General features: G+C 37.7%; 1 protein-coding gene across 2 annotated transcripts in view; it reads right to left on the bottom strand.

The window, feature by feature from the left end:
* Positions 1 to 16,455, bottom strand: part of MCTP2 (multiple C2 and transmembrane domain containing 2) — a 254,972-nt gene that overhangs the window by 188,539 nt on the left and 49,978 nt on the right. The window lies entirely within an intron of this gene.

Here is a 16,455-nt window from a genome sequence, read left to right as displayed (position 1 = left end):
ATTTGATTGGTAACTTGTATAAATACAGGGAAAAGCATTTTTAAAGAACTTTTTAAAACAATTTTTTTTTTTTTTTTTTTTTTTGAGACAGTCTTGCTGTCGCCCAGGCTGGAGTGCAGTGGCGTGATCTCGGCTCACTGCAGGCTCCGCCTCCCAGGATTCACGCCATTCTCCTGCCTCAGCCTCCCGAGTAGCTGGGACTACAGGCGCCTGCCACCACGCCTGGCTAATTTTTTTTTTTTTGTATTTTTAGTAGAGATGGGGTTTCACCATGTTAGTTAGCCAGGATGGTCTCAATCTCCTGACCTCATGATCCGCCCTCCTCAGCCTCCCAAAGTGCTGGGATTACAGGCGTGAGCCACCGTGCCCGGCCTAAAAGAATTTTATCAGAGCAATTGTGGAAACATTAAAACGAAGAATGAGATTATAAGGTTGGCACCAGAAAAAAAAAATGCTTCATGAAGAGATAACTGTCTTATTTCCTTCCCAGAGAAAGCAGAGCTAAAGACATTCACCAGAACACCAACAGCAGCTGTTCTTCAGTATGATCAAGGGGTGGGGACTTTCTACTTCTCTAAACCGGAGGTCAACAAACAGTCTCAGTGCAGGGCCAGTTATTAAATATTTTAGACTTTGTGGGCCAGATGGTGTCTGTCGCTACTACTCAACTCTGCTGTGTGACATCAAAGGAGACAGACACAATACCTAAATGAAAGAATGTGGCTGTGTTGTAATAAAACTTTGCAAACCCAGCAGACTGTGGCTTGCTGATCCCTGCTTTAACCATGTCGACTTCCTTCCCAGAATTAAATGTACATTTTGAAGAACAAAAACATGGCCCTATTGACTAGGATCCCATCTAATATCTTTCAAATTTATATTCACATACAGGTGATTAGAGCAAAAAAATTTATAAAAATGTGAGTTTTGTTCTTATTCAGAAGAAATGACAAAATTCCTATAATGAAGCCCTTAAACAAAGCAAGCTTCCGAGATTTAGCCTGAGAATGTGAATGAGAGAAAGTGTCGCTCACTAACAGTTGGTTATGAGGGATAAGGATGCTTCACACATACAGTAAATACATAATTACAGAGTAGGGTAAATGCTGTGGAGGAAAGTGGTGATTTGGGATATAACAGGTTGAACTCATCAGGGATCAAATCAAAATCAAATTTGCAGAAATAACCCTTATTTTATGTGTCACATATCTCATAATAAATTCTTTCAGTATGAAAAAGAACAGGATGGGCAACCGCTGAGACTGGCCTGTTTGTATTTTGCCACATTTGGCTGAGGCCAAAAGAGGCCAAGGGCTTCCACAAAACACATTTTCTAAAATCAAGGACCCTGGCTGTTGTGCCCCACCCCAGCTCCTTCCAGGAGAGGACAGTTAATCATTCTGAAGAACGGTCCAGAGAGCCAGAGATCAGGGTGCGTGCAGCCATTTGCCTGCTGAAAGTCAGGACTTGGTCTCTATAGCCCTTGCCTAATGACCAGCGCATGGGCAAGAGCTTCTCCCAGAATGAACTTGGTGTCTTCTGCAGCTAATGTAAAGATTAAGAGCTTGGCCTCTCAAAACAGACTCCATGGGTTAAAATTCTGATTTGCTGTGTTCTACTTAGATGTAGGACCAGGTGCAAGTCACTTCACTAAGCCTCCATTGCCTCACCCACCCAGTGGGGATGAGATTACCTAGTTTACAGATACGATGACACAAAGTAGAAAGCACAGTCTCTGATGCTTTAAAGTGCTCAAACACAGAAAGCTGTCTCTATCATTATTCTCATTATTTCTTGTTTGGATATCTTAAGTTATGTAAGAGTTCTGTGTCTCATTGTTATTCCCACGTTACAGATGAGTTTAACAGTAAGTACCTCAGGAGGCTGCGGTGAGGACTGAAAGGGCTAATACACAGAAAGTGCTTTGGGACCTAGAACAGTGCTAGGTAGGGAGTAAATGTTTAATACAATGTTATCTACTTTTAAAATTGTTTCAATTACTTTGTATTGGGTCATTTTGGCTTTAAATGTTTAAAATATTTTACAACTTTTTTGCAGCTTTTAAAAACGTTATCCTAAACAGAAACTTGTATTTCACATTAGCAATACACAAGTACATTCAATTCACATCTCATGACTTGCAAATATGATAAAAGGCATTGCTTCTATTTTCATATAGCAATATTTTCCTTCAATTAGCATTTAATGAAGGAGAGTAGGGTAGCACTCTATGGAGATCCGGGAGGAATCTGTAAGAAATGGGAAATGTCAAACCAGCTAATACAACCAGAGGACCCACAATGTGACAGGTACTATGAGAGACTCAGGACACAGAGCAGAGTCTTGAAAAAATTTATCATGTATGTGGAAATTAAAACAATGCAATTGAAACATCTGAGAAAAAGAATTTATACAAATTCCACACTAATTACAACCAGACAGAATTTTTTTTTTTTTTTTGAGTCAGGGTCTCACTCCAGTTGCCCAGGCTGGATTGCAATGGCATGATCACAGCTCACTGCGGCCTTGAACTCCTGGGCTCAAGCGACCCTCCCATTTCAGCCTCCCAAATAGCTGGGACTACAGACACATGCCACCATGCCCAGCAATTTTCTTGTACAGATAGACTTTTTGACAGAAGAAACATTTTGATGAACTAAAAATCTAAAGCTGAAAGAAAAAGAAAATATTTAAATAACTGAAAAGTCTGTTGTAAAGAAAGTAATAAATATGGAAAACACAAAAATGGAGAAGGTGGCCAGTACCTTCTCAGCAAAAACAATGAGACCGAAGTTTGGGAATGACACATATGTCATGCAGTGGCTGCTGATGAAGACTCAGCACATGTGTGAAATAAAGTGTACCTGAGCATAGCCCAGAGAAGCAGCACTGTGATTTCCATTGGAGCAGCAAGACTTCAGATGTGCTCACACAGTGGGATACTGTACAATGCTTAAAACAGTCAGGTGGAGCCATATGTGTTTCAACACAAGTAATGAGAGCTATTGAGATGGAGACAGACAGACAAATATATTACAAGTTTAAATTCCTGGCTCTACAGAATTTCTCAAAGAGGTTCCCTACAGCACCCCAAAGAGACTCATCAACATTGTGTCTTTAAAAATACCCAGTCCCGGCCAGGCGTGGTAGCTCATACCTGTAATCCCAGCACTTTGGGAGGTCAAGGCGGGTGGATCGCTTGAGGTCAGGAGTTCAAGACCAGCCTGGCCAACATGGCAGAATCCCATCTCTACTAAAAATAAAAACAATTAGTCAGGTATGGTGGTTCATACCTGTAATGCCAGGAACTGAGAGGCTGAGGTACAAGAATTGCTTGAACCGAGGAGGCGGAGGTTGCAGCGAGCTGAGATTGCGCCACTGCACTCCAGCCTGGGTGATGGAGTGAGACTCTGTCTCAAAAAAAAAAGGAAAGAAAGGAAAAGAAAAGAAAAATAAAGAGAAAAAAGTTTCAAAATAAATAAATATAAATAAAAGTAGACAGTCCTGGCCTCCACCACAGAAAATGAACCTGAGTCCCAAGAATCTGCCTTCCAACAAATCTCCCTGGTGTTACTGTGCAGATCAAAGCTTAGGAATCCTAGGGGAGAGGCTTACATTCCCCTTTGAGGGAAATCTCCTATTTTGAAGGGAGACTGGGAATGGGAATTAGCCTCTTATGAAATGAAGAGGTTTGTAATCTCTGTATCTAAGCAAACCAAAAACATCTCCAAGAAAATGAGAAAAGGAGTTGGTGTAAACAAAGTTCCATCTCTAAAGAATGTGTCTAAGTGGAAAAATGTTTATTTTCTCCATGCACTACACTGTCCTGTGCCAGGAGAGAGTTTCTCTCCTTTATTTGAGGGGGTGAAGCTGGTAGGAATGCACGTATTACTGGTACATTATAATATATTCAAGAGAAATTCCAAGTAGAAAGCAGGGATATACCTAACCCCTGCACACTGGAACCAACAGTTTCACCATCTTTGTTTTGTTAAGAAATTACTTTTTCCACTTTATTTTTGAAATCATTCTAAAACAAAATTGGCTTTTTTCTCACTTTTGGTGCACAGTTCTATAATTTTAACACATTTACAGATTTGTGTTTACACCATCACAATCGGGACACAGAGGGGTCTGTCTATCCTCATAGGATCACGTGCTCCCAGGCCCCCACTTCCTTCCTCTGGAAACCACCGTTCTATTCTCTATCATTATCGTTTTGTCTTTCGGGGAATGTTTTCTAAACGGAATCATGCAGTATGTAACTTTTAGAGACAGGCTTCTTTCACTCAGCACGTTACCTTTGAGATTCATCCAGTTGCTGCACATGTCAGGAGTTCAACTTTTTGTTGCTGACAGTTGTAGTCCACTGTGTGGATGTACCACAATTTATCTATTTACCCCTTGAAGGACATTTGGGTTGTTTCTAATTTGGAATTCTTACAAATAAAGTTGCTATAATCATTTGTGTATAGGTTTTTTGTGTACGAATATATGTTCTCACTTCTCTGGGATAAATGCCAAAGAGTGAGATTGCTGGGTCATATGATAAGTGAATGTTTAACTTTATAAAGAACCTGACAACTCTTTGCCAGACTTTAACAGACCAATCTGCATTCCCGCCAAGAATTATGAGAATTCCAGTTGTCTATATCCTACTCAGGACTTAGTACTATCAGGACTTTTCATTTTAGCCATTCTAATAGGTACATACATAGTATTATCAACATCTGGGTTTTTAATTTTCATTTTCCTAATAATGTGTGATGTTGAAAACCTTTTTATGCATTTCCTGTCTTTTTATCTACTTTGATAAGCTGTCTATTCAAGACTTTTACACAGCTTTTAGAAATTGGGTTTTCTTATTGTTGAGTTATGAGAGTTCTTTAAATATTTTGGGTATTAGTCCTTTGTTGAACACATAGTTCGCAAATATTTCGCCTACTTTGTAGCTTGTCTTCTCATTCTTAGTAGTGTCTTTTGCACAGTAAAAGTTTTTAATTTTGATATAGTCTAACAAGCCATTTTTTAAAATTTTATGTTATATACTTTTGGTGTCATGTGTAAGAACTCCTTGTCTAATCCCAATTAACAAAGGTTTTCTCCCAGTTTTCTAATAGTAATATAGTTTTACATTTTATACTTAGATTTATAATTTATTTTAGATAACTTTTGTATAGTGTTATATTTAGTTTAAGGTTCATTTTTTACATGTGAATAAGTTTTTCCAATGTCATTGTTTTAAAGGACTGTAATATTTCCACTGAATTGCTTTTGTACTTTGATCAAAAATCTCTGCTACATCTGTGTAGGTATATAACCTTGACTCATCATTCATTTCCATTGATCTGTATAACTATTCCAATACCATTTTGATTGCTGAAGCATGATAGTCTTATAATTGGGTAGTGTGACCTCTCCAAATTTGTTTAGCTATTCTAGATTTTTGTATTTCTATATAAATTTTAGAATTAGTTACTCTCTATAAAAAAGATACTGCTAACATTTTGATTGGTATTGTTTTCAATAAATAGAGCAGTTTGGAGAGTGCTGACATATTTACTATGTTTAGTCTCCAACACAAGCACATGGCAGGTCTCTCCATTTATTTAGGTCTTCCTTGGTTTCTTTCATCAGCATTCTCTGGTTTTAGCACACATACCCAGTACATGTTTTATTAGGTTAATTTGTATTTCATTTTTGTTAAAGCCATTCTAAATGGCTTTTCATTTTTGTTTCCAATTATGTATTTTCAGCATAAACATATACAATTGAATTTTTTTATATTGGCTTTGTATCCTGTAACTTCCTAAATTTACGTATTGGTTTTATTATATTCCTTTAGGTCTTCTACATAGAAAATCATGTTGGGTATTTTTATTTCTTCCTCTCCATATGCTATGCCTTTTCTTTTTCTTGCCTTATTGGACTAAGACTTCAAATAAGATAGTGAATAGTATTAGTGAGAATGAATATTCTTTTTTTCTCCCCCTCAGTCTTAGAAAGCATCCAATCTTTCTCCAGTAAGTATAGTGCTAGAGGTTTATCAGTTTTATGGATTATTTTTCAAAGAACCAGATTTAGGTTTTTAATTTTCATTGTTTTACCATTTCAATATCATACATTTCTACTCTTATCTTTATGATTTATTTCTCTCTTCTTGATTAGGTTTAATTTGGTCTTACTTTTTTTATTTTCTTAAGGTGGTGGCTAAATCAGAGGGTGGTAATCCACAGGCCAAATCAATACAACTACCTGTTTTTATACATAAAGTTTTATTGAATGTAGCCACACTAATGTGTTTACATATTGGCCATGACTGCTTTTGCACAATGGCAGAGTTTAATAGTTGTGGCAGATACCATATGGCCCAGAAAGCCTAAAATATTTACTGTCCAAACATACAGAGAGAAAGTTTGCCAACCACTGGCCTAGATTATGGCTTTGAGCATTTTCTTCATTTTAAAAATAAGGTTTAAGGCTACATATTAGGTGCATGCCACAAGATGAGAAATGTCATATTTTCGTTTTTTTCCTATTTAAAATATTTCCTAATTTATCTTGAAACTTCCTCTTTGCGTCATGTATTATGTAAAATTATATTTTATTTTCACTTTCTTTTTTTTTTCTTTTTTGAGACTGAGTTTTGCTCTTGTAGCCCAGGCTGGAGTGCAGTGGCATGATCTCAGCTCACTGCAACCTCCACCTCCCTGGTTCAAGCAATTCTCCTGCCACAACCTCCCAAATAGCTGGGATTACAGGCATATGCCACCACACTCAGCAATTTTGTATTTTTAGCAGAGACAGGATTTCATCATGTTGGTCAGGCTGGTCTTGAACTCCTGACCTCAAGTGATCCACCCACCTCGGCCTCCCGAAGTGCTGGGATTACAGGTGTGAGCCACCACACCTGGCCTCACTTTCATTATTTTTTATTTTTCTTGAAACTTTCTCTTTAGGTCATGGTTTATTCAAAAGTATATTGGTGATTTCTAAGTATCTGAAGATTTTTCTATCTTTTTATTAATTTCCAGTTTAACTCAGTTATGACCAGAAGTCATTCTCTTTATGATTTTAATTCTTTTAAATTTGTTAAGGTTTGACTTAGGACACCCAATGTGGTCTGTCTTGGTAAATGTCCCATGTGTATTTGAAAAGACTGTATATACTACTATGGTTGAGTGGAGTATTGTATAAATGTCCATTAGATTCAGTTGGTTGATAGTTCAGTTCTTCTATGTCCTTGCTGATCTTTTATTACTGAGACAGGAGTAATTGTTCAACTATAGTTGTGAATTTCTCTATTTCTCCTTTCAGTTACATGAGTTTTTGCTTCTGTATTTTGAAGCTCTGTTGTTGCACACACATTTGATTGTTATAGCTTCTTCCCGAACTAACCCTTCAATCAACATGTAATGTCTGTCTTTATCCCTGATGATTTTCTAGCTCTGAAGCCTATCTTATTTGATTTTAACATAGCCATGCTAATTTACTTTTGGTTTGTGTTTGTGTGGTTTTATTCCCCCCCATCCTTTCTGCTTTTCAGCTTACAATAACAATATATTTGAAGTGAGTTTCTTACAGAAAGCACATAGCTAGGACATTTTTTTTAAATCCAGTCTGACAATCTCTAGCTTTTAGTTGGTTTGTTTAGACCATTTATATTTAACATAGTAATTGATAAGTCTGGATTTAGGTCTGCCATTTTATTATTTCTTTCTCATTCTGTTTTTCATTTTTTCTGTTCCCACCTTTCTTCATTTGTTGAGGTGATAGTGTTCCATTTTAATTTATCAATTATGATTTTGACTATATCTCTGTATAAATTTTCAGTGATTAGGGGTTACAGTATGTATAGTTAACTTTCCACATTTTATTTAGAATTAATATTTTACTACTTCAATTGGAATAGAGAAACCAGATCACCTGCATTTGTTTTGTATTGCTCCCATAACAAATAACTAAAAATTAGTGGCTTAAAACGATAAATTTATTACTTTTCAGTTCTGAGAAAGTCTGAGATGGGTCTTGTCAGGCTGAAATCAAAGTGCTGACAAGAATGCATATTTTTTTTTGGAGGCTCTAGTTGAGAATCCATTTCTTTATCTTTCTCAGCTTTAGCAAAATTTCATTTTTTAAAATTTTCATCTACAGCCATGTTTAGCTGATCAGTCAGCTAAGGACTGATCTTAGCTTTTAGAGGCTGCCCACATTCCCTGACCCCTTTCTCCATCTTCAAAGCCAGAAACAGTGAGTTAAGTCTTTCTCATTGATGCATCCCACTATTTTGTTTTCCTCTTCCACTTTTAAGGACTCATGTTACTTGATTGGGCCCACCAGGAAAACAAAGGTTATTCTCTCTTAAAGTCTGTTAGATCCCATCTACAAGTCCTTTGTGCCACATAATGTAACATATTCACAGGATCCTGGGATAAGGATGTGGGTATCTGGGGTTAAGGAAGGGAGATTATCCTGTCTACCATCCAGCATATAGGTCTCTTCTCCCATAATATAATAAGTTGTCTTATATATTACATCTAAATACAGTGAAAATTTGTATCAGACCATGTTTAACCTTTGATTTCAACCATAAGCCATACTTAATTTCACGAGAAAATAAATGCTCTGTTAAATTTTAAGATGGTCTATTCAATTAAAATAGAAAGGCTATTGTATTTTTCACTTGCATTTCCTTGTTTTTGACATTCTATATTTCCTTCTTGTACCATTTCTCATCTACTTAAGAAGGCCTTCTTGTTATTTTGTGGCAGGTCTGCTGCCTCCAAATTCTCTTAGTTTTTCCCAATCTGAGAATATATTTTTCACCTTCATTTCTGAAGGATATTTTAGCTAGATATTGAATTCTATACTTTTCTTTCAACACTTGAAAAACGGATGTGCCATTTTCTCCTGGCCTCCATGATTTCTGGTGAGAAATCTCAGCCATTTGAATCATTGTTCTTCCACATATCAGTTATCATTGCTCTGACTGACTTCAGTATTTTTTTCTTTAAGTTTTTAGCAGTTTATAATGTGCCTGGGTGTGTGTTTATTTGGATTCATCCTATTTGGGGTTAGCTTAGCTTCTTGAATCTATCAATGTTTCAGCCATCATTTCTTTGAATACTTGTTGAGCCTTACTCACTTTCTCCTTTCCTTCTGGAACTCCAGTGGTACAAATATTATGCCTTTTGTGATTGTTCTATAATCCTGGAGACTCTATTATTTTTCAATCTTCTTTTTCTTTCTTCAGATTGGATAACCTTTATTGATTTATCTTCAGTTTTACTGACTCTTTCCTCTGTCATCCCCATTTTGCTATTGAATCCATACAGTGAGGTTTGTTTTTTGATGGGTGGAGAATGGGTGGGGCAGGCAGCTATTGTATTTTTCAGTTCTAGTTTCCATTGGTGCCACTTCACATCTTTCCTTGCTTATAGTTTCTATCTTAACTTTTATTTCAAGACTCATGATTATTCATTTGAGCATTCTACAATGCTCCTTTAAAGTCATATTTTCATTTTCATCTGTTAATTGCCTTTTCCCATGTGAGTTAACATTTTACATTTCTTCATAAACCAATATAAATTATACCTTAGACATTTTGAATGTTATAAAACTCTCCGCTTTATTTAAGTCTACAAAGATGCTGATATCATTGTTTTAGCAAGCACTTGATCTGGTTAGCTTCTAGCCATACATTTCAGCCCACCTTCTGTTGGCTATGGTTCCAATATCAGTTTAGTTTTCAATAGCTATGCAGGTTCATTTAGATATGCCCTGCTTATATAGGATGTAAGGTCAGTCTGGGACTTGAGTGGAGTTCTACCCTTTAACTCCATTCTCAAAGTCATTCGTACGCTAATAAGGGTCAGATCCATGTGTGTTCAGGCTATGGGTGAGTCCATGGGTTCACAATGTATTTGATCATTTCCCAAGCCCTTCCTTCTCAGCTGTCTCCTGTGATACTTTCTGGCATCCTAGAACTCACCCTTTTTCATTCAACAATCAGGAACAACCTACATCTATGATCATACCAGGGTTGTGGGGAAGACACAGAGAGATTTAAAAAACAAAACAAATTTAGAAACCCAATTGGCCCTGCCACTAAGAGCTACCAAATAGCTCTATTTTACCAAATAGAAAGCACATGCCCCTCCCTAACCCATTATTTTTGCTTCTGCAGTTTCCTACCACCAGCTGCTTTTGCTGCCACTGCCTCCACCACAAGACTGTTGGGGAGCTGGGGCATGACAAAAGTGAGATAAAGGAGACACACAAGGTAGGGGATTTCCCCCTCCCTTTTAGCTTCAGGACTTCCCTTTTCTCCTTGGGTCACAGCTAGAGGTCATCTCTTTCTCTTTCTCTCTCTCTGAGATCCACTGCTAATATCTGGATCTGGGACTGCATTAAATTCACGCTGGATAAATGGTCCAGTTTTGTCATGACCCAGGTCCCAGGGGATCTATGGATAGAGACAGTAAGCAGTTGGCTCTGGGAAACTGCAGGAGCCAATCTGATGAATGAGGAGAATGGCTTTCCTGTTTGTTGAAGCTGTAGCTTTACTTTTCTGAGACTTCAACTAGCTTTACCATATATTTCATTCAAATTTCACATTTGTGTTCAGTGGAAGAAAAACGTTGAAGGGTTTTTATTCTATCTTATTCAGAACCGGAACTCATTTAAGTTTTGCAAAGCATGCTGACCATAGTTTCTCCAAGTATGTGAGTAGTACACAACCATGTGCAGAAAATTATAAACATATAAACACAAAAAGATATGCCCAGAGAAAATAAGGATCCTTACGGTGTGTAAAGCTAATACACCCTTGGACTCTATTGTACCTGAAAATGTCACTTCTCCAATAAACAGCGTATTTCCCGGAACAATATATTTTCCAGAATAAGCAACAACAGCATAAAATACAGAATAAAACAACAGAATAAATAACCATGTATAAAGAATTACAAACATATAAACATAAAAAGATATGTCCAGAAAAAAAAGTGTTCTTAAAGTATGTAAAGGTAATGTACGCTTGGTCTCTTTTATGCCTGAAAATGTTACTTCTCCAATGAACAATGTATTTTCCAGACAAAGCAAAACTTAAAGAAATAATAAATCTAAGAGTCAGGTTTGGAAAGGCTGCTGAGACAAATTCAACTATCTGAATATTCTATTGTTTGCTTCCTCTCGAAGGATATTTAAAAATAAACATATTTGTTCAATTTTCTACCGTGACTCAAGTTCATAGGTTATTGTCATAAACACTCAAAAGGCTACAAGCTAAAATGTAACCCTTGAAGAGCAGGATCTCTTCACAGAACATGATCCCTATGCTACCCTACCTGGTAATCTTCAGCTTTCATTTATTGAACAAAAATATGCATTTTCCCTCTCCAGACCACTAATGGCAGAGCAAGGTCTTTACAGGAAATGGCCCCAAGCCGAGGAGCCTAATGGAAGCTTCACTTATTACGGTTTTAAACCAGACATCCTCCCCAGCTGGCCGCTAGCAATTGGCCAAGCAGAAAAAGAAAACAAACCTTTTTAATACCAGCCCCCAAATCTCTGATTGAGCTCATACTGCAATGTTACCTGAATAAGAACCGCAAGGTAGGAAAGAGGTTCTCACAATGAAACAGCATAATTTTACAGAGCATTTTAGAGCTATTCAGTAACACTGACTCAGATTGTGTTTCTCAAACTTCTTTTTTAATATAAATGTGACAAAAAGGTCTGGCTCTCACAATCTAAGTATCAATCCAAATAACACAGTAGCAAGCAGTCACTAGTCAGAATGTGTCATTACTGGATATTTTTTTAATTAACCATCAAGATTTGTTTTTCTTACCAGTAGAAAGGAAATTTCATATCACGTCATTTTAACATGAGGGAAAAAGAATAATAAAAATAGGGTCAATAATAGTAAAAAATCTGATGGTGTATGCCTACCTTATGATAAAGATAAAGGCAAATGTAATTATATAGACAGATTATTCTGCACTTTAATAGAACTGGGAAAAAAATCTATATACCTTAGTGCATTTAATTATGCTTGTAGCAAAACAAATCTCTCCTCTTTTCTAAAGGAGATTATCCTTCATTAAAAAGCTCTCTCTAGATCATTTCCAGAGGATAAACAAACCATTTCCCTGCTTTCAAGAGAAATTTGGCTCTTTTCTTCCAAAACACAGATTCCCTATCTACCATTTCAACTTTTTACTGAACGTGTAATCTAATTACAGGTGGAGAATCATTTCATATACTAGACATACTATTTAAAATTATACCACGTGGACAGAAACCCCTTCAAAATTAAGATCAACTAAAAGAACCGGATGAAATCTTCAGCCCCACCATCCATGTTCTTGGAAGGAAACATAATGTATTAATAGAGAAGCAGATCCTATCTCCTCTGGTTAATGACTAGAAGTGGGACAGGGTATGACCCCTAGAAATCTCAGTCATTTGAAAAGACCCTAGAACTGCTTACCTCTTTTTCGATCATTCCAAATTCTTATAGTGTGCTTGGAGAAGTTTGGAGAAAAGGAAAGGGAGGAAGGAGCTAGGGTTTCTGAAACATTCAGACACTTGTACATCTACTTTAATTCCAATCTCTGATGAGATACTTACAGTTACTATCTTGCCCTGAAATGACCAGAATGAATTCAATAAAATGTGTAAGTGACTTTTAAGTGAGCCTTGACCAAGTTAATGTACCATTCAACAAAAAAATAAATTGTGAAGCAAAGCATAATTAGCTAGTCTGAGGTTGCTAAGTTTTTAAAGGTCTGCCTGCAAGGTTGACCCTTACCTAGCATTAGTAACTTGGATTTTGGGAGATTCCCCACCACGCTAAGTGATAAGAGTGGCTCCCTATGCACAAACTGTATGCAAACAACTTGGTTTATGCTAATTATCTGCCTTCCTTCTGAGAGTCTAGAATTTTAGCACATGTTAGACAGAGGTGCCTTTGTGACCAGCCCCCAATAAAAAGCTCCCTAAGGAACTTCCCTGGTGGAAAACATTTCACACATGTTGTCAAACTCACTGATGCAGGAATTAAACATGTCCTGTGTGACTCCACAGAGAGGGAACTCTTGGAAGTTTATGCCTGGGTTCTTCCAGATTCCCTCATCTACTTTTCTCTTTGCCAATATTATTTTTTTCCCTCCTATTCCTATGGTAAATCATAGCTGTATGAGGAAAGGTTGAGTCCTCCTAGAGAATTACCAAAGCTGAGGGTGGTCTTAGGGACCTGAACCCTGAAATATTAATCAAAATTTTAAAATTTCAACAAAAATACAAAGTGGGCTTCAACACTATACTACCTGCCTTAACTGAGATTTACCTAATCTTTTTAAAAACTTTTTTTATTCTAAATAGTTGTAAAGGCCTTTTAGTGTTCTAACCCTGCTATTTTTCATATACCTCAGCCCATTATCATTTTCAGATCCCTGGGCCAATAAGCTCCAAAGACTCTTAGCATTGGCTATGCATTATCATATGCACTTCTGTGCAATCACACTGCCTATGTACATCTCTGTGAAGACTTTCCCACCATTCCCTAGCAGAAGAAACCACTGTCCTAAAATTGAATTTATTACATCCACATATTCTATTATATATTATTTAGCGATATATAAACATATTTTTAATAAACTTTACATAAGTCATACATGACTACATGCTTTTCAATCAGCATTACCTTCAGGAATTTTACCCACAATGATAAATGTAGCTTTCATTAAAGCCATTTTAAGAGTTGTATAGGATTGCATTATGGGAAGATCTATAATATATTGATTAATGTTCCACAGATGGTTACTTAAGATGCTTAACTCTATTATACCACTACAAAAGGATTTAAAGAAGATTCTTAGACTTGTCTTCTGATGTACATGTCAGTTTCTCTCTCAGTTTTTCGGCCAAGTATAAACTTCCAGTTAGAAGTGATCAGTAATGGGTGAAGTATATTTGGTTGTTATAATGACCATGGTAGGGAACATAACTCACAGTGTGCACAAATTAGGGATATACAAAATATTCCACAAGAGAGACTTATCCTGTCCAAATTACCAATAAGGTCCCATTGAGAAACACCATATCTCAGAGTAGAATTATTGGTTTGTAGGTTGCAGATATTTTAAACTTGACTAGCTAGGTATTGCCAAACTATTCTCCAAAGTAGGTATATTAATTTATATTCCTGATGCAGCTAATGAGTTCCCATTGTGCAACATCCTTGCCTGCACCTATAATTGCAAGACTATACATTTGCCAATCTGAAATTATGAAAGGGGATCTAATAAGTAGCTTTTTAAAAAACTTCATATGGTGCCAAGAGTCATTTAAAAAGAAAATTTGGTGAGTTCAATATATCAGTTTTTTAATGTATTGTGTTTTGGGGTTGGAATATGTGTGATGCATATGGTTTTAAAATACTCAAGGTGGGGACCAGCCAAGATGACCAACTAAATGCAGCCAGGAATAGCTTCTGCCACTAAGAGAGACAAGACTATCAATTAGACTGGCATATTCTCAACAGATCTTCAGAAAGAAGGTATTGAGAGGGGACAGAGGGAGGATGTAGACCCCGGGCTGAAAGGCAAGAAGCTGGGAACCCTACATAGGGTTGCCAAGCAGTGAGACTCATTCCTGGCCCCAAGCAGCTCCTAGGAAAGGGGTGAATGAAATAGGCATGGAGTGGTCCAATTTCACCATACACCTTTGAGATCCCAGCTGCAGGATATCCCACAACCCCCACAGATATTTAAGGTGGCAGGGAGATCTTCCCAGACAGTTAGCAGAGACAGAACTCCAGCCTGTGCAAAGCCAAGCGGGGGTGGCATGGGAACATCTGCCATGGAACATGGCCATGAAAGCCCACCCCCCAAGGCTTGGCATACTCCTCTAGGCGGCATTAGCCTTTGTTAGCTGTTGGACCTTGACAGAGCAAGGATGTCTTGCTATGGGACAGGAACAATCTGATCTGAGTGTTCCACCTGTCTGCTGGCCTCTCCCAGGGTCCCTGCCTGGCCATACAACTTACAGCACAGCCTCAACTGCCTAGCCAAAGCACTTACAAACAGCCACTGCCATAGGCTTTTCAACAGCAGACCCTACCTACCTGTCAGAGCACTTTTGCAGAAAGACCTCTGCCGGTGTGCACCCACCCATAGCCTTCTCCTGCCTGGTGTACCCACCCACAGCCTCCTCCCACTGCCTCACCAGTGCACACACATATAACGACACACCACTGCCCCACTGGATCACTTTTATTGGCAGCCCCCATGAGAGTGTTGCTGCTAGTGGACTGTGAACACTTCAGCTCCTCCAGCATGGCAGGTGCTTAACGTTGAGGGGCCAGAGAACAAAGCCACTGGCCTGTTTCCAGCCCCCAATGATAAGGGCATGCAGGCCAGGAGTGCTAAACTGAGCCTCGGCTCTCTGAAAGCATCCAAAAATGAAGCCAGTTGGCTAAACCTAATTTGCACCACAGTCAAACCCTCAAGGGGATCAAAGAGTATAAAAGCAAAAAGCTCCATCAAAAAGACAGTGACTTAAAAGATTAAAGGAACATCAGCCCATACAGATGAGAAAGAATTAGTGCAAGAACTCTAGAAACTCTAAAAGCCAGAGTATCTTCTGACTTCCAAACGACCACTCTAGCTTTCCAGCAATGATGCTTAACCAGACTAAAATGGCTGAAATGACAGACATAGAATTCAGAATCCAGACAGCAAGGAAGCTCACTCATCAAGATATAGGAGAAGGTTGAAATTCAATCCAAGGAAAACAGTAAAAAGGCCCAGGAGCTGAAAGATGTCATAGTCATTTTACAAAAGAATCAACTGAACTTCTGGAAATGAATCACTCATGACAGAAATTGGATTGCAATTGGAAGCATTACTAACAGAAGAGAGAAAGCTGAGAAAAGAATCTCAGAATTCAAAAACAACTTCTTTGAATCAATGCAGGCAAACAAAGATAAAGAAAGAAGAATATTTAAAAATAAACAAAACCTCAAAGAAATATGGGATTATGTAGAAGACCACACCTATGAGTCACTGGCATTCCTGAAAGACATAGAGTTAGAAAGCAACTGGGAAAACATATTTGAGGATATAAGAATATTATCCATGAAAATTCCCAGACCTCACTAAAGAGGTCAACCTGCAAATTCAGGAAATTCATAGAACCCCTGCAAGATACTGTACAAGATGACTTTCACCAAGGTATAGAGTCTTCAGATTCTTTGAAATCATTGCAAAAGAAAAATTCTTAAAGGCAGCTAGAGAGAAGGGGAAGGTCATGTACAAAGGGAATCCCATCAGGCAAACATGGGCCTTTCAGTAGAAATAATTGGGGGCCTATATTCAGTATCTTAAAAAAAATAATTCCAACCAAGAATGTCATATCCAGCCAAACTAAGCTTCAAAAGTGAAGGAG

This window comes from Pongo abelii, chromosome 16, assembly GCF_028885655.2.
Source record: "Pongo abelii isolate AG06213 chromosome 16, NHGRI_mPonAbe1-v2.0_pri, whole genome shotgun sequence".
In the NCBI taxonomy this organism is placed as follows: Eukaryota; Metazoa; Chordata; class Mammalia; order Primates; family Hominidae; genus Pongo; species Pongo abelii.
Note: the sequence above shows the minus strand (reverse complement) of the source record. Positions and strands in the feature narration are given on the sequence as shown.